The 19,340-nt window shown below is 38.3% G+C and overlaps 1 long non-coding RNA gene and 1 pseudogene across 2 annotated transcripts in view; both read right to left on the bottom strand.

Moving 5' to 3' along the window:
* LOC311618395 overlaps window positions 1-19,340 on the bottom strand; it is a 714,645-nt gene that overhangs the window by 547,310 nt on the left and 147,995 nt on the right. The window lies entirely within an intron of this gene.
* On the bottom strand, window positions 9,820-13,513 carry LOC311617429 (nuclear prelamin A recognition factor-like; annotated as a pseudogene). The gene is made up of 2 exons: window positions 13,484-13,513; window positions 9,820-10,999 (listed from the first exon to the last, which is right to left on the bottom strand). The product of its transcript is annotated as a nuclear prelamin A recognition factor-like (transcript).

The following is a 19,340-nucleotide window of genomic DNA, read 5'->3' as shown; positions in this document are numbered from 1 at the left end:
GATGAACACATGATGTATTGTTTGGTGGGGGGCCACCATTCAGCACACTAGATGATTTCCAGAAGGCAGAATAGTATAGAAAAAGGGCTTCCTATTAAGTATACTGCATATGCAATGGATCTGCTTGCTCTGCATGATAAGATCACCCCATGTGGCAACAGGTCCTTAATCTGGGGAAACTAATATGGCTAAAGTTAGTGGAGAAACTTCATATCTGATGCTGCAGTTGGTCTACAGATTACAATTGATGCTCATCTCCCCATTCTATCATCCATTTTAGATTTCCCTCACCTTTAAACAGCAACTGTGCTGAAGTACGTGCCTTACCAGCTAGGTTACCTGGATCTTCATCCGTGAGGTATCTGAACCACTGATCATATGGTCTTAGAATAAAGCAGCTTCATATGCCTTTTTCTCTGTCAAAATTGGCCAAAGGACTACCAAGAGTCAAGCTAATGGATTGTTTGAAGGCCAATATCTCCTCTGCCACCATTTTGAAATAGCAAACTTACTTTTTCTCAATGAGAGTAAATCACCCTTGCTGGGATGGAGACTCCTTTCCTTGACTGCTGATCTTTTGGCATGAATATCCTGGAATGAATGGGTAAGAGTTATAGTTTAAAGTTTCTGAGACTCTGGCTCTTTCTCCTAGTAAGGTAATTTCTTCTCTGGAAGCCAGGACTTTTAACTCCACAGAGCCCAAAATTGAAGGGAAGAGAAACATAAATTGCTAAATGGATGTTTGGAAGTGCAAATAAGTAGAACCCTTATGTCCAGACTTTTGTTTTCTATCAAATTTGGGGCATGGTATCATATGGTGGTTATTGACTTAAGGTGCAAGCTGCATCTGGAAGACGGCATCTTATCCTTTCTGGGTGTCATCTCAAAGCTGAACTTTAGGTATATCTGTAAAATGTTTTTCATTTGTCTTTTAAAAGTTTAATTTTAAAGGAATATTTCTAAAACTCATTATTTCTATCATATTAGCAAATTCTTCATGGGGTAGTATTTGATAGGAAACTAGATTCCATGATCATGTTCCCACCTCCTTTTGTGGATCCCACAGGGAAATCCATTAGACCAAACACACTGTAAGACCTAACACAATGGGAGTAGCTGAATACCTGCGGGCAGAAAAGACAAATGGATGCCTAGAATCTCTGTCAATTCCAGTCAAGATAACTTTATGCTATTTTCAGATAAAGGTAGAAGTAATGAACTGACAACTAAGCAGCTAATTGGTCTCCTGAAAGTGCCATGCAACATGGGGGTTCAGGGGGCAGCTCCAGTCATTCAGAAGCACCACTAACAAGATTACTTTTGATGAATGGAAGCCCATGCTCTTGGACTTAGTATAGCTTCCATTTCTGCCATTATGGTTCTTCTATTCATACTCCCAGAAGGACCAGTGACAGAGGATAACTGATGTCTACTGGCTGAGACACTCTGTCTACCAGTTGTTTAGTTTCTCTTAATAGTGATCACCCACTGTGAACGTTAACATGTGATATAAAGGTTAAGGTAATCACATTTTGAACCTACATCTTCAAGATTTATCCACATGTCTCCAGCTCAGATCTCTAGGTTCTAAATCTTGCAATATTAATACTTCCAAGGCCCTAACCAATTATCTAGATCTTTTGCAAAGTCCCACGAGTTCATGCATGTCTTTATCATGGGTCAGTTCCTTCTCCATGCAAGGGGGATGCCTACTACACTGTATGAAGGTTTTCCTAATGGAAATATTTGCCTCACCTCTGTCTTTCATGACCACCATTGAAGGAATAGCAATGCAGCAGCAATACATTTTTGGCTTTACCTCAATAACAATTAAACCAATTTTTGAATCAAGTTTAGACTTTTTGCTTCTCTATCAGGTGGTCATTGGGGGCACTCACAATAAAATACAACCACCACCAATGCAGCTATAGATAGAGGTAAAGAGGAGTTGATCAGTGATATAAGGGACAGAGAATCCTAATGGTCAAGTTTAATTGCATCTTCTGGTCTCCCTCAGGAAAAAAATATTAATATCATTAATATTAATTAATATTAATTATTAATATATAATATATGTTAATAATATATTATATAATGTTATATAATATGTATAATAATATATTATTATATATTATGTACTGTTATATAGTATATATAATAATATATATTAATATTATGACTCTATATAAACACATATAAATACAAAAACAAATACAGTATATTCCAGGAAGTTGAGCTCAGAAACTTTCTACAAAAAATGAAGCTTATCAAGAGGTAACTTTAGCAACCTCTTTATTATGAGCAATGGATAGCACAAACTTTATATCTAGTGTAAAATTTTTTTATTTATATAATTTTCTTTTATTTCCCAAACTGGAGACATTGACTATATAAATAAGAATAGTTTATAATCAGGTATTGTTATTAAGATAACAATAGATATGCAAAGAGAATGCATAAAATGCAATTGAACAATGCATCATCATTGGGCAATAATTTTATTTAAATTTATTACCAGTCAGGCTCTGTCATACAAAAACTGTTTATTTTGACAGAAAATAGAATCTACATTTTTCATATTTTAGCAACATTTCACTTAAAATATATAAATTAAGTTTATATTTATTTTCCAATCTACAGAGGGAATACACATTTTAGAGAGAACTGTATGAGACTCTGGTTCCATGGTCTGATCCATCAAAAGTTTTTCATCAACTGGCCTCTATGATTCTCCTCAACAATGCTAGCGGCCCACACATAGTGGTAGGCACTGTTTGTGGTCTTGGATATCAGCCTCAATACCAAGTTTGGCAAGGAAGCCAAGAAAACATCTCTCTAGGAAAAAAAAAATTACCTCCACTCTAAGAATATTTAGTTATTAGCTCAAAAAGTGACAACTCTTGGGAAAAAAGATACAATATGAATAAAGAATTGCATTTCAGGCTTTTTTTAAAAAAGGAAACAAAGTCATATAGGTATTCTTTAAAATGGATTTTACCACGACAGAAAAAATAAATTTAAAAATTAATTCATACATTAAAGTAAAAAAAAAAAAATTAAATTTATTTTTCAATTATAGTTGACATGCAATATTAAATTAGTTTCAGGCACACAACATTGTGATGTGACATTTATGTACCTTACAAAGTAATATGCTAAGTCTAGAGTCTACCTGGCACTGTACATAATTATTATAATGTTATTGATTATGTTTCTTATGCGGTACTTACTTCCCACAACTATCTTTTGTCCCACTGATTTTTAGAAGTGGAGAGGAGGAGGAAGAGGGGGGAAAGAGAGAAAGAGAGAGAGAGAGAGAGAGAGAGAGAGAGAGAGAGAGAGAGAGAGAGATGGATGTGAGACATCAGTTGGCTGCCTTTTGCACTCACCCAGATATTAAACCTTGACGAGGAAGCAAACCTGTAATGTTTCAACCACTGAGCCATGTGACAAGGGCCCCAAAACTATTTTTACAACTGAAAATTTGTTCTTCTTAATCCCTTCACCTTTTTCTCCCATTCCCCTCATACCTTATGTTTTTTTAGAGTCCACATATAAGTGAAATCATATGCTACTTATTTTAAAATAATCTTGCATTTATAGACTAATGTAAGCATACTATGTAGAAATCTATGAACTTTTGTTATTGGCAATTGTATGCTTCCATAGTATTTTCCTAATCTACCAAAGCAAGAGCAGCAATTAGCTGGTGGGTACTAGATAATAGTGGTAGATAATATATATATATATATATTCTTTAAAAATTCCTTACTGAAATTCTAGTGGTAGATAATGTGATTTTGTTCAGAATGATTGATCAATGTTAAAGGGAAGACATGGATATCACTCAAGATTTTGTAGTGAGAAATTTGAGTTTCACAAAGTTTAAGGACTTGCCTCAAATCACACTTGTTTGTGACAAAACTGAGACTTGGTTTATAGTGCAATTCTCTTCACATAGAGGTCTTGAAATACTTCTTTCCCGCCTTCAGTTATTTCCCTCAACAACTATAAACCAGCAGTTGAATTTGAACATGCATTTCCTATGTGAAATATGACTCTCTCTTGTTGAAAGGTGCTACTAATACTTTCTCCCACTGAAATCAGAGATGCAATATTGTATTATTACTACTTGAGAAATGGTAAGGAAATTTGTGGGTTCTCATTAAACTCCTTCTGGAATTTGGTGGGAAGGAAAACATCTTAAAAATTATATTTTATAATTTGATACGTGCTTTGGGGAAAAAACATAGTTCAGATTATTTAACTATTTAACTATATTTTTGTAACAGCCAAAATATAGAGTTTGTGATCTTAAAACATGCTAATAAATGAAAGAGGAAAGGACTGATTAATTGAGTTCTACACCCATTTAGGTTCTGAATACTAGTGGCAGGTGTTTGACTGTGAAGTGGGTGGCCTGCCCTGAGTACTCCAGGTGATTTGGATAATGGATAACTAGGAGAAGGGAAATGTGGAAGAACAGAGCACTTCAGAAGAAATGGCAGGTTATGTTTGATTTCAATGCTCAGAATTTATTTTTTATTATAGTTTTATTTTTTTTATAAATATGTTTTTATTTATTTCAGAGAGGAAGGGAGAGAGAGAGAGAGATAGAAATATCAATGATGAGATAGAATCATTGGTCAGCTACCTCCTGCATGCCTCCTATTGGAGTTTGACCTTAATACCTGAGCATGTACCCCACCACCACCAAGACACCAAGAGTAGAACCTTGACTTCCTGGTTCATGGGTCAATGCTCAACCACTGAGTATCACTGGTCAGGTCAATGCTCAGCATTTATGAAATGTTTCTATATTTCCTTCCTTCTTTTTTTTTTTTTTTATAATTCTAAGTGTCTCCATTAATCATGGATTCTTCTACCAGAGAAGGAACACAGCTGAGAGAAGACTAATGGCAGAGAAGGCAATAGTGTATAGTATACTGTATACACTGTATACTGATATAGAGTTAATGCATTTTATTTTATTTTATTTTAATCCTCACCCAAATATATGAAGATATGTTTTAATTGATGAGATCAAGAGAGAGAGAGAGAGAGAGAGAGAGAGAGAGAGAGAGAGAGAGAGAGATAGGTTGGTTGCCTCCTCTATGTACCCCGACCAGGATCAAACCCAAAACCTAGGTATGACTGGGAATGGAGTCCATGAGCTTTCTTCCTTCCCTCCTTCCTTCCTTCCTTCCTTCCTTCCTTCCTTCCTTCCTTCCTTCCTTCCTTCTTTCCTTCCTTCCTTCCTTCCTTCCTTCCTTCCTTCCTTCCTTCCTTCCTTCCTTCCTTCCTTCCTTCCTTCCTTCTTCCTTCTTCCTCCTTTCTCCTTTCTCCTCTTTCTCCTTTCTCCTCTTTCTCCTTTCTCCTCCTTCTCCTCCTCCTCCTCCTTCCCCCCCTCCTTCTTCTCCTCCTCCTCCTCCTCCTCCTCCTCCTCCTCCTCCCCCTCCTCCTCCTCTTTCTTCTTCTTCTCCTTCTTCTTCTTCTTCTTCTTCTTCTTCTTCTTCTTCTTCTTCTTCTTCTTCTTCTTCTTCTTCTTCTTCTTCTTCTTCTTCTTCTTCTTTTTATGTATGAGATGACACTGAATAACCTGGCCAGGGAGGGCTAGGGTCAATGTATTTTAAAGATAACAAACTCATTAATATCTTACACATCAAATTATGCTTATAAGTCTCTAAGTCAAAGGGGGAAATTATATACATTTAGAAACTGCTGAGCACACAAATCTCTATGTTCCTATTACTTTCCCACCATCTTCATTTAATATTATTTTAAAATTAAATCCTGAAAGATTCTTTATCTCTCCTTGATTTACTTATTCAACATGATGTATTCATTCAACAAATAGATATTGAATAATTTGCAAACTGGTTGGTAAAAAATTTCGGAGAAGTACATAATATAAGAATTCCAATTTGGAGGCCTAATCCTAAAATAAAATTGGATTAAACTTGAGGGAAAGTGCAACTTCAGTAGATGATGACCTTCCAAAGTAAACATTTTAAAGATATGATTTACCTGTTAAACTCAGAAAAAATAAATTTAACTTAATCTATGCAATGTGCTACTATAAACTTTACTAATAATTCATGCTATTCAAATTTGTTGAGCGAAATGTAACTGTGTGTGTGTGTGTGTGTGTGTGTGTGTGTTCTTTGTGATATAAAGATGACACTGTAACAGATTTTGTAGTCTTATAGTTTACATATTTTTTGTTTATTTAAAAAAATACAAACATTGTCAGCAATAAAACATATTGAATAGGATGACTGAATTCTCAAGAGGGCAATGCAGAGTCTATTGTGACTGAGAAGGTATCTTGACAGATGCTTACAAATTCTATCAAATGCCTGTTCCTAGGACAGGTTCAGTTACCTGAACAAATGTATAAATGTTTCATGTATTGGATTAAATAAAAAAAATATGTTCTATGTTTAATAACACACATTTTGGAACTTCAAATACAATCTTAAAAGCTATACTTATAGTTATCTGTCCATGACAGTATTTATTAAATAATTGACAGGGATTAAAATGATTATTGATTACTTGGCATTCATTGCATGGAGTGATCAATGAAAAAAAAAAAAAAAACAACACCTATGACATAGACATATATTGAAAATACCTAACAGAAAAATTTTACAAAATATATTTAACACAACACACCCAGATGAACCTTGAGGAAATGTTTGCCTTATGAATGTGAGTGTGTTCAATTGTGTACTAAGTACACAATTAATCTCAAAAAGTTAAATCCACTAAATACTTAACTTCATTTAATCTTCATGCTGACCTACAAATTCAGTGTTATATCTATAGTACACAGAGAAATAAACTCAAGCAACAAAATGTCGTCCAGAAAAAAAACTTTGAGGGGAAAAAATAAAAAAACACCTTTATTAAGTATCTCTGACACCAAGAATAATAATTTTATTTTATCATGGGAAGTAGATAGGGTCATTTTACTGCTATTATCTATTCTTTGTAAATGAGGTATATGAGTTTTTGTATGTGTGTGTGTGTGTGTGTGTGTGTGTGTGTGTGTGTTTTGTTTTTTTTTTTTTGTCTCTCCTAAAAATTATAAAAATCTAAGGAAGAAAGCAGTGTATCTTCAAACTTCCCTAACAAGTCATTTTATAGAAATGTTGTTTTTAATTGCATATATTTCTAAAACTAGGACAAAAAATGTCTTTGTTTTTTGAATAAGTGAAGTAAGTTTAGGGCCATTAATTTTAAGCTGAGCATTGTTTCTTAGTCCATTTGGACTCCTGTAACAAAATATCAAGGACCAAGTGGCTTACAAAAAAACAGAAAATATATTTCTCACAGTTCTGGAGGCTGGGAATTTGAGATCCAGGTTCCAACATGATCAGGTGACAGTTCTTCCCAGGGTGCCAGACTTCTCATTGTATCTGCATATGGCAGGAAGGGCAAAGGATCATTCTGAGCTTTTTTGGGGGAGGGGACTAATCCTACTCATGATGGTGCCACCCTTGACCTAAACACTCTGAATGGCTGCACCTTCTATTATCATCACTTAGACATTAAGATTTCAATATATGAATTTTGGGAGGACACAAATATTCAGACCACACTAAGAATGCCTACCAGGTTATGTTGGCAGAGCTCAGATGCCCAGAGTCTTGCTATTCTATTTCCTAGATCACTCATACACTGGAATATTTCTGTATTGAGAGAAAAGAGAGCTCCAGATATAATAACTTGGCATTACTAGATACTAAATTTGGTAGCAACAGTTGTTGTCTTGACTGATTTATATCTCCTGGATGCCAGTAATTTTCACCTTGTGTGATAACAAGTCATATTGGGTGATAAAGGTAAGACATACTTTTTTTAAAAAAAAGAAAAATTGAGGGGAGTGGGTTGGGAAATGGGTTAAAAGGTGAAGGGATTAAGAAATACAAACTGGTAATTATAAAATGGTCAGGGGATGTAAAATGAAGCATAGGGGATAGTCAATAACATTGTAATAACTATATGTGGTGGCAGCCCGGGAGCTGGAGTGAGCAGGAGGCTTGGGTTGCCCCTGGCGATGGAGGAAGCCAAGCTTCCTGCCTGCCCTGGCCAGCCCTGGCCTCCACTCAAGGCTACAAAGTTTCAATTATAGAAGATAAATAAATCCCAGATACCTGCTTCCAGCCAGCCCTGGCCTCCACTCAAGGAGGCGCTGCAAAAAAAAAAAAAAAAACTGAAAAAGAATAAAAGGAGGAACCGGGAGCTTGAGTCACCAGGGGGTGTGGCCAGCCTGCAAACAGCCATCAGCCCCTCACCCAGGCTGGCCATGCCCCCCCAGTGGGGACCCTCACCCTATGGGGGCATGGCTGGCCTGCAAACCACCATAGGCCCTCACACAGGCCGCCCCCTGCCCCAAGGAAACCCCCACCCTGATCTGGGACATGCTTCAGGGTAAACCAGCCGACCCCACCCATGCACCAGGCCTCTATTCTATCTAATAAAAGAGTAATATGCTAATTAGACTGGGAGACCTTCCAGACATTTTGGAAAAGCCATGGGGGTGGGGCCAAGGTAGAGGTGGTTAGAGGCCAAGAGAGGAGGACAGTTGTGGGTGATCAAGCTGCTGGGGGGCGGGGCCATTGGGGGTAAGCAGACCAGCAGGGGGGCCAGTTGGGGGCAAGCAGGATGTCAGTGGGGGTCAGTTGGAGGGGATCAGGACAGCAGGGGTGGCAGTTGGGGGCAAGCAGGCCAGTGGGGAGAGATAGTGGGGGTGAGCAAGCCAGCAATGGGGGGCAATTGGGGGTGAGCAGGCCAACAGGGGAGGCAGTTGGGGGCAACCACACTGGTACGAGGGGCAGTTGGGGGTGATCAGGCTGGCAGAGGGGCATTTGGGATCAATCAGGCCAGAGGCAGGGAGCATTTAGGGGCAAGCAGGCCAGCAGGCAGAGTGGTTAGGGCAATCAGGCAGTCAGGCAGGCAGGCAGGTGAGTGGTTAGGAGCCAACAGTCCAGGATTGTGAGAAGAAAGTCCGATTTCCGGTTTTTGCCCCATCCCTCTAAACCAGACTTCATCTGCCTGACCCCACCCAGGGAGGGACCAAGCAGGGTGTCCACCTCTCCATTCTCCATCCTTCCATCTGTGACACCTGTCACCCTTGCCAGGCCTCCCCCAAAGAGAGTTCAGTTCAATCCCTGAATGTAAAAGGGCACCCGGGGGGTGGGGGCTGTTAGGCTTCACTCCAGTGCCCCCTGATTCCCAGTGACAGGACATGGATTCAGAACAGTGGCCACAGCTGCAGCACATAGATCTGTTCCAAGAAAAGTTGGGAATGCAGACTTCCATATGAGCCCCTATTCCAAAAGGTGGCAGTTTATTCACATTGTGGCAAAGACACCTTCAAGAGTAACATAAGTGGGTAAAGTCAGGGCCAACCAGGGGCATTTCCTCATCCAATCTCTGTGAGGCGTGCAGCAGAACCAAGTCTCAGCTCTTTGCAGGACACTTCTGGGTTTTCTTTTAAGCCTAAAGGACAATAGTCTGTCTCCATTCTTGTTCTTTGGAATATTTTTTTGTCATCAGATAAAAGGATATGTACATTGGGGCAATCCTCTCTAGATATAATATTCCAGTTGCACCCATGTGATGACAACAGCGCCCCTCAGAGGCAGGGAACCAACAGATGGGGAGCAGGGAATTCTGAAAACCAAAGCGAATACAGAGATGTCTGACACCCCTCCTCAGGCGGCCTGCAGGCCGGGCATCTGCTGGACCTTTACCACTTGATGTCTTGGCAGGCTGCCCTGGACCCTGCTAGGTGGTGTGCAGGGCTGCCTAGCCCCAGGGGCAGTCACCCCCTCGCCCCAGCCAGTCCTGGTCAAGCTCTTGCACATGTGCGCTCGTCTTTGGGGACCACACTGGTATGGCAGCATATATGACTTCCATTGGCTGCAGCCCGTCCTCCACCTGGACCTGGCCCCTGCGGCTTAGGCATGCCCAATGCAGGCCGGGACCTCCACAAAGTGGCAGGGGAGCTTCCCTCTACAGCTTTAGGACCACTTCTGGATGTTCCGAAAGCCATAAGCAGCCTCAAAGCGTAGCAGAACCTCTCCATCCCTTTCAAGGGTGACCTCCTGGAAGTCTCTGTTCCTCAGGGTGCGGTAGGTGAGCACCCCCATGTCCCCATTGAACAGCTCCTTAGCCATGTGCCTGAAGATAGTGTGCCAGGTACCTGTCGGAGCTGGCACCCTCGTGGAGCCTCACCTCCTTCTCCTTCATGTGGACAGAGTGTCCACAGCAGCGTCATTCAAGGAAAGGCCACTTTGTTCCATTATCTGGACAATTTCACCTGAGGTTAACACGCAGTGAGCACCCTGGGAACTGTGTAAAGTTTTGGGAACATCTTCTCAAAGGGTCTCCAGTTTCTTGTCGTAACACAGGGCCATGATGACATGGAAAACCTTGTCTGGGGATAGGTTCTGCTGTCTGGTTAAGTAATCCTTCACCAGAGAGCCCGTGATCTGCTGGGGAGACTTGGCCTGCAGATGTGGGGGTGATGGGGTGACCCAGCACACGCTCTGCATATCAGTCCCATCCGGGGCAGCGGAGGTCAGCATGGGTAGCCGGGACTCTTCCTCACGGTGCTGGCAGTACCTTCGCACAGATTCCTCCTGTCTCTCCAGGATGCTGAAGTCCACAGCTATCTTCATGTCAAAGACAGTGCTCCCCAAGGTTTTTGAGAAAGCCACAGTTTTCTGGATGTATCAGTGATACTGAGGTTGAATTTAGCAGCAAAATACGGCAGAGACTGAGGACACATGAACACTGTCAGCACCTTGTGCTGTGAGGTATCACATTTCTTATTAAGATTCAGAACGTGGAGCAAGCCCTTGGTGTTCTGTTGAGAATCTTGGACTCCTTCCTCTGTGGTCACACAACTGTCACAGGCCAGGCAGTCACTCAGAAATATCTTGGCATCGGCCAACTTATGGAATTCTCCCTTCTCTCTGTCCTCCTGAACCAGATTCTGCACGTTGACTGCTGCATTCTCTTGGTCATTGTTTTTTTTTTTTTGTTTGTTTGTTTGTTTGTTTTGTTTTTTACAACATTCCTCCCGTGTGCAGTGATCACACTTCATCTGGAGTGGGGGTTAGGAGGTGCAGCTCAAGTGACTTGGAGGAAGCACAGGGAGAGCAGTCAGTCACCTCTGGTCGCCCCGGTGCTGCTGGCGGTATCCTTTCTTCCTTGTGGAGCATCTAGGGAGGGGAATGACCACAGTGCCTGAAACCGAGGTCCAGGAGGCCAGCAGCGCTGTCAGGATCATGCCGGAAGCTCTGAACCATTGGTGCCTGGCCTGTCCTTTGGAGATTTAACCTATAGGACTACTAAGGAAGTCAGTCCCCCGTTCTGCCCCACCTCTGCCACTGAATGATTGAAGTTTGAGGGCCAGGAGGAGGGACCAAGAGGCCTGCCTTCCAGCTGCTCACCAGTCCCGGCAGTGCCACTCACTCAGGTTCTCTGTTAACCATCCCCTGATCAATGGAGCCTGAGGGCCGGGAGATGGGCTGGCCATCCTTTCAGTCTCTACGGACCCTGGCTCTTTATATATACAGATATTTACCGTAAGGTAATGATGAATAGATATTTAACCTAATTTTGCTCACCCCTGTATATCATTGTTACATTTCCTGATATTTATAATTGTACTATGGTTATATCATAGAATGTTCTTTGTCCTTAAGAAATGCAGACTGAACCATTTATAGGTAAAGGGACTTGCTTTTTTTAATTTGCTCACCTTGTTCAGAAAAATAGGTATCTATCCAGCTGTCACCATCATGTCTCATCTATCTTACTAGTATATCCAGAGACATTAGAAGAGTGAAAGAGAATGACAAAGCAAATGGGGCAAAATGTAAACCAATAGTGAATATTAATGGTGAATGATAAAGGATATATAAAGGTACATTTATAGATTCTTAAAACTTTTCTGTAATTTTGAAATAACATCAAAACAGAAGGTTATGTAAATGATATAAAGTGGCTTAAATTGTCTGTACAATGTAGGTGGCATTCTTTCATGAAAACAGTAACAAAATAATTTGCTTTTTTTTGTTTTTTAAACCAGTGTTCTTTGCTCATGAGTTTGAAAGGAGAGCTTTTCATTTGTTTCAACCCTAACATTAACTATATTTCTACTTTCATCTATGAGTAAATGCGCCATTTGATTAAAGGCTTATTTTTCATGTCCGTACCCTATTGTATGTGTAAACAGAACCCTTTCTCCATCAGTAACTTAATGACATGCAGACTTCAGAATTCAAGTATCAGACACATGTTTAATTGGGTTTTTCAAAACAAAAACAACCCAGAAAGCTTTATAAAGGTAAATACTTGTGAAAATTCTTTGAATAGTAAATATAGACTGATACATGTAAAAAAATTACATGAAACTCTTAATTTTCTAGTAAAAGGTAAATAAAAATGACCATAAAAGCACAGAACAATAAAATAGGGAGGCCAGATGGTTTTCTGGGATAACTTTATCAAAAATTCAAGAAAGAGATAATATCTAACTTATGAGCTCTGTTTCAGAGAGTAGGAGAAGAAACACTTGGAAATCTCTAACATATGATCCAGGATAGTCTCAGTATTAAACCCAGCTCAAGACACAAGGAACGCAGTCACTAATTTACTTTATAAACATACATAGATTAAATTAAACAACAATGTAGAAAAATAATTATAAGTGAATTTGGAATATTAGAAATGTTCTAGCCCCTGATCTCTTCACTGGGAGGTAATTACGTGGCTGTATGCATACCTAAAATTGCATCCAGTTGTATACTTAAGACTTAGGCATCTACCTGCATGAAACACTATAACTCAATAAGAAAGTTTTTCAATGTTAGTGTGGATGAAGTGAGTGGTATAACACCTTTGCTAGTGTAACCACTTAATTTTATGATGTTTTAATATACATTTTCTCATTTTAGTTGTTTCATGGGATTTGAAAAAGGTTTTATCCCATTTCCTCATGAGTTCCTGTTAAAACCCATTTAACCTTTGCTCACAGGCATTAAATAGTCTAAATATACAATCCTAATTGCAGATGTTGAAAGACTGTGAATAAAAAAATCAAAAGGATGAAAGATGTTTCTTTAGTTTGTGTAAATGGCATTTTTGGTTTCCCCAAACTTTATTTTCCCTTCGAATTTCCAGTCTTTTATAACAGGCTGTATGGCATGGCAGTCTTCCAATGCACTTAAAAAGCTCAGAGGAGCCATTCAATGTATATTAATCTACTGTGAAAACAAATATCGTGAGTGCTTGCTCTCCTGCAGTCTCAGCCATTAACGTTGGTGGTTAGTATTGATGGCATGATCTGTGCACTGCCAGTGCAAAGACTTGTGGAAGGAAACTCTCCCTAAACATTTCAACAGCTTTTGTTGTTTTTTTCTCCTGGTCTTGTGCACAGGATACATTTGATATCAGTTACCTTCTCCTCAGTTGCAAATCTTGTCTTCATTCCTCAACTGATAGAGGACAACTACTATAAACCAACAAATGGTAGTTCTTCTTGATTTATGCAGTTAGACCCTAGGATCTGGTAACACCAGAGATTATCTTCATGGTTGGAATGCATCACATAAAATGTAGTCAAACAAAGCAAAACATGCAGCTCTCTTTGCTTTCCAGCATTACATCTACTGTGATGTATTTTCTGAAAGCCACCCAAGTATAACTATTTATTTTAACTAAAGTAATCGAGATTAATGTCAGCAGCTATGACACACACTGTTTGCTAAAGAACACATAGAACAATTGCTCAGGGCAACCTTCATTAAGAAATCAGATAAAATTAGTAAAACTGATTCTATTTCAAAACTCAGCAGCAGTTAAAATTGCCATTCAGGAGCTTCCAATTAACACAATTGGTCTTGTTCACAATCAGCTATTGTAATCTCATTAACTTATTATATTTAATTATTGTGATAACAGCACAGCAAAACTTATTTTATTTTGCATGGGTGGAGACCAAATTGGGTGTAGCCTTTCTAATATTAAAAACATAGTCTTTGAGGTTTTGGCATCTGTCCCACCCTTTTTTGGAATTATCCCCATCAAGGGTCAAATGCATACAGAGCTCCCTACCCTAGCAGTGAGAGGGCATTATGGAAGCAGACATCTAATTTGGCATTCACTGATGGGAGGATTAATTATATAGCTGATACAGTGACTCAAATCATTTTGTAATGGTGTTTGGAGAACTGACAGTATATGCAAGAGAGAAAGAGAGCTTGAAGAGAAAAAAAAAAAGGAGATAGAGTATCTGTGTTTAACTACTGCATCTCTCTTTGTTTTATTACTTCATTATATAAATGTGTTCTGAAGATACTAATTGCAAAAGCACAACATCTTTTTGTCCTTTAGGTAGTAGCAATCTGCACATATCTAAAAAAGAAAAAATACTCATGTTTCATTGATACAAAATATTGCCTGCTGCAATGAGATTATATTCTATTGGTGGGACCTGGGGTGTATTAGCCAGCTTCAGAAAGCAATAGGTTGCCTTATTTTCTAGCTGAAAATGCTGTGTGTTTTATGAACTACCTCTATCTTGCACACGGGAAATGTTTTTTGTGTCTAAGGTCATAATAGGATTTTCCTGAATGATACAAAAATACAAATATTCTAACCATTCAGCTTGTAGAGGTCACTTATTTTCCAGAAAGTTTTGACACCACATTTTACCATCAACTTGAAAGAACATTTGTGATTTAATTTTTACATTATGGATGCTTTCTGCAAAGGCATCAATAAAACTAATTGTGTTCTGTGAGAAGGAAAACAACAGAGGCAGAGTGCCAGCATACATGCAAATCCTTGTTCTTGGCAGGACCCTGTGCAACTGGGAAGATATGTAAAGATAAACAAGCACAGAGAGCACACTGGGAAACCCAGAAATCCTTCCGTAATCTCAAAGCCCCAGTACACTTTTTTTGAGTGGTTGACACTAATTCTATCTTTTAAAAACAGCCACTTAACTCCTGATACTATTTTAATGGCCATAAATAAATAAATGAGAAAAAGGGCCCTTATAAATCCCAGGAGAAAAAGTTAAATGAAAGTGAAAGATGGAGTCCTTCTGTGACTCTCATATTACCATACCTAAGCACTAAGAAGGTGAACTTTCATCATTATTAAAATCATTCAATTTGTGTCTTTAATTATAACTTTTGGGGGCATGAATGGCTCCAGAGAAATTAGTCTTCTATTTGCTCTATGAAAGAATTTAATAAGTAATACATTATGTTAACTGATTTTTAAAAATCCATTTAATTTTTCCCTGAATTCTATTTTAGGATGATGAGTTTCAGTATCACAGAAATTCCTGCCTAGCATCTACTGCTTAGACGGTTACAATTTTTTTTTTTTTTAATATCAAGGTCCTGGGCTTTGTATACTTATGGTTTGACTTATAAATTACTTGTCAGTCCTTCCTAATTTGAGCCATGGCCTACTTAGTCATATATTAATCAGCTGCCATCTCAGATTCACTTTATGAAAATGCACACAACTTGTTTGAATGATGGTGTCAGATTGCCTACAAGCCAGACTTAGCTTCCACTGGTGACTCTAGCTTATTTAGAGCAGCTCAGATTGTACAGGCTATAAATCTCTTCCCTCTCCATGTGGTGAGATCTGTATGGGTTTAAAGACAAAAGAACTTCTGTAATTCTTTACATCTATTCTGATGACAATAAATAATTATGTTGAGTTCCCATGTGCCACAGCACTTACAAAGAACTTTGAGAATGTGGCTTTGTAAACACATGATAAAATTCCTCTACCAAATGCTAATAACAAACTTGGGACTTTAGGATTCAGCATCTCAACTTTATGTCATTTTTAGATTACAGATGCCTTTTTATTATAGGCAGATTATAAGTATACCCATTATTACAAGTATGTATGTATATGTTAAAGGAAAATATTGTTCTGATAAAGAAAAGATTTGTCCATTATATTTATTTTTTTTTAAAGTAAGACATATTTTATTGGGTGAGGAGTATCTTGTTGGATGTAGGGACCACTGCCATGGCATTTGCAGTGCGACAGAGAGCTTGTACTCAACTCTGACTCCAATAAGGACAAATAAGGATTTACAGTGAAAGATGAGGGTAGCAGTTGGTGGATGAAAAAGTACTAAAAGGAGACATCAGGAGTAAGGAGATTCTTGTTAGATATACTCAGCAGTTCTTGTTAAAGGTGGGCCAGGGTGATCTGATATCCAAGGTGAAAGTTTTTCCCTGAACTGACTTAGTAGGATTCTCACTCAACTGAATTCTACAAAGACAGAGTGGGAAGCCAGGATTAGGCCTAATTCAGCAGAAGGTTCAAAGGAAGGTGAGTAAAATAAGTTCAAGAAGAGTTTTTGTAATGTATATGATGGTGTCAGATTGCCTCCAAGCCAATCTTAGCTTCCACTGGTGCACTTGCATATGTAGAACAGCTCTCTTTCTCTCTCTCTCTCTCTCTCTCTCTCTCTCTCTCTCTCTCTCTCTCTCTCTCTAAATACACACACACACACACACACACACACACACTTTATAGAAGATTAAGTATATGCAACTTTCTCTATTTGTATACATACATATTATTTCGTAAAAATTTTCCAAATATGAAAACACTAAGTTTTGAAAACTTAGCATGAAAAATATTGTTAGCATTTGTTCAATGTTTATTGTGGGACAAATCTGTTTTGTGCAATGACTATCTTTTGTTTTTAAGCATTATGCTTAGTGTGTGATACCAAATACTTTATAAAATTGTCACAGGCAAGTAATTTCAGTATCACAGGGCAATGATTTTTACTGATTATTATTGTTGTTGATGTTGTTGCAAAGAACTTCTATTAAGTGAAATTTTACTTGGGTGATCAATTTAAAAATATATAAAAGCAAAGTTTCCGTATGTAAGGTGAAGCTGGATCCAGAATTTCTCATTTCTGCTCACTATGAAACTTTAATGAAGAAAGAGTTTAGTGCAAATTTGAGAATTGCCATAAAATCCACAACTTAATGAAGGTGCAGGAGGCTACTGAAGAAAAGGAAAAGAAATTTGATCTAAATACAGGGTTCAGTGTATACTAAGAGGAGAAGATTGTGCGTAAGAGTTGACCAGAAGAATAAACAGTAAGATGCTATTAGTGGCCAACTGAAGAGTATGGGGAAAGATCTGGAGATAGAAAACGACACATCTGGGCAAGAAAGGAAAATTAGTATGAAATACAAAATTATCAGAATAATAGGAAGTGACAATAGATTAGAAACAGAGGAAAGCAATTTTGAGAAAAGAGATGCTGCTGAACACAATACTAAATAACTGAATTTTAGCATATAGACAATGGGGTTGTGATGAATATTTTTAGGTAGAGATATGGCTTGATTAGATTTGTATTATATTGTAGATAGGTAGCTAGAACATGAAGAATTAATTTAAAAATATCTATCTATATCTATATCTATATCTATATCTATATCTATATCATCTATATCTATATCTATATATATTATTGATTTTTCACAGAAAGGAAGAGAGAGGGATAGAGAGCTAAAAACATTGATGAGAGAGAAATACTGATCAGCTGCCTCCTAGATACCTCCTACTGGGGATATGCCCCCAACCAAGGTATATGCCCTTGACCGGAATCAAACCTGGGACCCTTGAGTTCTCAGGCTGATGCTCTATCACTGAGCCAAACCAGTTAGGGCTGAAGAATTAATTTAATGGATGTGAAGAGTCTTTGCTAAGTAAAACTATAGAAGATTTAATGAGGTTAAATACCAAATTTAAGATCATAGAACTAAAAAATTACATTGGCAATGGAAAAGCAAGAACAGACCTGAAAAAAGTTTAGGATATAAACTTAATTTAGCTAACAGTAAAATTAGTAAAGGATAATGAATAGCAGATTGGTGGTAGTGAGGAAGGGACTTAGAGATGTTCAGTTAACTTGCAAATATATTGAATTAGAGGAACTAAATATGTTGGATATTTATATCTGGAGCTTAAGAAAACCATAAGGATGGGGAAAACAGATTAAGGAGCCATCAGTATGCAACATACATTCAGAAATAAGGTTATTAATGTAGCATGAGCTGGTCCTATTAAAACTATAATAGGAAGAACAGATTATCAAGATGGTTTCCTGAGTATTTCCCAGGTTAAAGGAATAAGGTAGATGAGGAAAATCAGGGGTCAGGGAGCTCAAAGGAGATAAAGAAGTGAGAACGACACTGTAGCCCAATGAAAAAGAGTCTTGAGAAATGGTTTGAACTTACCTTTCCCAGTTTCCTAAATGTTCCTTAGACTTCTGTTCTGCTCTACTGTGTGTTTCCAACCAAAGACCAGGTTCTAACTCATATTTTTCTCAAGTGGGTTTCTTCAAGCAAAACTCAATACTGTACCTGAGGAGAGAGTTATCATTTACTTCCAGATTTTTTAAGCTAACCTAAAGTTGCAAACCTTCTTAGATCTGTAGAAGAGCCTAGAATTGGTCTTAATTAGCCACAACAGGTCTTTATCTATGACAGGGTGTTCCTCTTTGGATTAAAATGTCTACTACTTTTTTTCAAATTGTTTTATCTTCTATCTGTTATTCTCTGCCTGCACCTTCTTCACAGCTGCATCCTGGAACATAGACAAATTAGTCTATTGCAACTGACATTGGGTTACCATGATTACTGATTAGGAAAATTATTCTGATGGGGAATATAAGATATTTTTGGGGGGTTGGGAGTTAGCAATCTGAATCTGTGCCAGTAACCTAATGTTCATTTCTTTCTTTTTTTCTTTTTCTTTCTTTCTTTCTTTCTTTCTTTCTTTCTTTCTTTCTTTCTTTCTTTCTTTCTTTCTTTCTTTTCTTTTTTTTTTTTTTTTTCCTAATGTACAATCTTGATAGCATATAAAGAAGTCACTGCCCCTTTCTTAATCTGGTCTAGCAAGACCTGTTTTCCTGATTACTCCCAATTTACAAAGGGACCATAAACAAAGAAGGTAACAGTTTAGCTGCAGGGGAGGTCACTAGCACCACCCAGACCAGGTATTTAGATACAATCTAACCCCCCCATTCTAACTGACTCAGGAGGGGCTGTGGAAGCCCACCACAAAAGCCTGGTTGTTAGAAAACAGAAAACAAAGAAACCGAAGGGTATAAAGAGAAAGCTTCCTCCATATTCAGGGGCTCGGGATTTGGAGAACTGATCCCTGAGTCACTGTACTAGTACATATGAAAATAAATGGGCTTACCCTGGATCTCCGAGTGCTCCCTGTATATTTTTTGGTCACTT

This window comes from Pipistrellus hanaki (genome assembly GCF_964339955.1).
Source record: "Pipistrellus hanaki genome assembly, chromosome: 2".
Classification (NCBI taxonomy): domain Eukaryota; kingdom Metazoa; phylum Chordata; class Mammalia; order Chiroptera; family Vespertilionidae; genus Pipistrellus; species Pipistrellus hanaki.
The sequence above is the reverse complement of the archived record's forward strand: the minus strand, read 5'-3'. Positions and strand labels throughout refer to the sequence as shown.